Genomic DNA, 2603 nt, shown 5'->3' on the forward strand with positions numbered 1-2603 from the left:
ACTGGGCTGGAAAAAGTCATTCGAATGCTGATTCTCAGTCAAGACGGCGATGCAGTGCAAATTGTAATCACTTTGAAAATTGTAATTACAATGGTATACACATGTTCTTTAGGGGCAGGGTTAATCACATGTGTGTGTGTGTGTGTGTGTGTGTGTGTGTGTGTGTGTGTGTGTGAGTGTGTGTGTGTGTGTCTGCTTATCACAGAAAAACAACACGATTCTCATGGGGCGAAAAGGTAATGGAAAGCACTCAGCGATATAGCTGACAAAATACTTTATTTAAGAGATCGTTTCGAGGCCAAAAGAATTACACTAGAACGAAAAGCTGTCTTTACCAAAAAAAAAATATTGTATCTAGAATTTTAGAACTGGTCGAAAGCGTTTTTTGGCCTTAAGTTCCGTACCATATGTCAAATGGTTTTTGAATATACAGAGCAAAACAAAATGAAACATCCATTTAAAATGGCAACGGAAATGTGTGGAAAAGACTGGTTTTATTCATTTACGGACTTAGGTTAATATATTCGACCTATGTTTATTTATAGAAAAAATCGGATGAAAGAAGGTTTGGACAAAAGCGGTCCTATTGGGGCAATATACAGATGTTCCAAATTAGGGTGGATAATGGAATAACTTTTCTTGGAATGGTTGAAACATTTTCAGCAGCACGTTAATGCTTCTTAAGACCATCCAGTTCTTTTAGTGCTAGATAACTATACAACGCATTTAAGTCTGGTTTCCTACAATTTTTGTCGCGAAACCGGAATAAATCTCCTTTCACTGCTACCACACACCTCCCAGCCTCTAGATATTACGTTTTTTTCTCTATTCTTAGCTTACTACCAAGAATGTTACAAGTATATAAAACAAAAAAAAATATGAGCAAATTAATACAACGATAACAGACATTGCAAAACTTGTTACAAATGCCTTTAATAGGGCTGCGTCTACTGAGAAGGCTGTAAATGGTTGTTTTCGAACCACAGGGATCTTTCCCTTCAATCCCGATGTTTTTTGTAAAGAAAAAATAATATATATATATATATATATATATATATATATATATATATATATATATATATATATATATATACCAGTAGTTGAACAATATCAAGATAATGTGTCTTATCTGCCCGGTACACATCAAACACCATCGCCAACACCAGTTCCCCTAGATGAACTGCCAGGGCCCAGTGTAGAACAAAATAAAAAAATTGAGACCAAAAGCAGCACTATCAGCAGAATATTCTTGATCTGAATCAGTATTAGAGGAAATTTCAGACATTGGTCTGAGCGACTATAACGATACATCTGTGCAGCTAAAAAATGAAAGCTTATCTCGTATATCTTTAAAGTGAACTATGCCCTCTACCAGCACTACCAGTCAGTAGTTATACAAAAACTAGAAGCAGGCGAACTCAACAATCGACCATTTTAACATCAACACCGTTAAAATAACAGAAAAAAATAATTAGAAAATAAGAAACAAAAACAGCAAAAGAAGAATGAGGTTGAAAAAGTTAAACGGACAATTGAAGCTACTAAGATAAAAAACAGAAACATTAGTCAAGAAGAAGACTAATGGCGTGAAAGCACACTAAACACGAGAAATCCAACTATGAGCAGTATGTTCGGAGTTTGGATCAAATAAATTATGGTGAAGATGTCGTCTCTGTGGTCTCATGGCTTATGCAGACTGCACGGAAGCGGATACTGCTACTCTTTATATTTGCTCAAACTGTAAATGTAACTATTAAAAAAAAAATAAAAAACTATGTATTTTATACTTAAACCTAAGTAAACATAACCATTAAAGTTGTCCATCTTTGATCAATATTACCCATCTCCATTGTCGATATTACCCGATTGGTCGATATTACCTGAATTTTTTGAGTTTCAAAAATATGTCTTTTTAAAATATTTGTAATTGTATAATATTTTTGAAGCAGTAATTGGTTAACTAAATGAACTAAATGGCCATATTATAAGTTTAAAATTCGTAAAAGCTATAGCAAACAGACTATATAACAGTTTTATCTTAACTAGTCGATATTCCCCCACCTTTCCCTAACCAACCTCAAAACGATGTATAAAATATTTTCCGTACATAATATAGCTGGTATCATAATCTTTGTTATCCATATAGAAAAAATCTTATTTCTTTTTATTTAAAATTTCGCATCAGCCTGTAAGGCTATTAGCGAAAAAAGAAAAAGTAACAACAATAATTGAATAACGTAACAATTAAATTTTGTATAAATAGTTTATTGCTTTAGATATTGGATAATCACTTTGGCACCGCACTTTAAGAATAGTTCTCCAAATTCTCCGGGATTCAGAATTTACATCTTTCCGCACTGTGTAACGGGCACTCCACTAAAGCCGCGTTTACACGATGACAATTGGCGAAACAATTGTCAGAAGACAACTGACTGGCATGAAATTATTGCCTTCGTCTAAACACTTTAGGCCAATTGCCTTGCCAACTGCATTCACAATTGGCCCAAAATTCAGTTGTCTCCGAGAGTAGACTGAGGACAATGAGCTGCGCACAGTGAGCCCCCCACCACTCGAAATCTCAATTGTTGCGACAATTGGCGCCG

The sequence above is a fragment of the Diabrotica undecimpunctata genome, chromosome 7, assembly GCF_040954645.1.
Source record: "Diabrotica undecimpunctata isolate CICGRU chromosome 7, icDiaUnde3, whole genome shotgun sequence".
In the NCBI taxonomy this organism is placed as follows: Eukaryota; Metazoa; Arthropoda; class Insecta; order Coleoptera; family Chrysomelidae; genus Diabrotica; species Diabrotica undecimpunctata.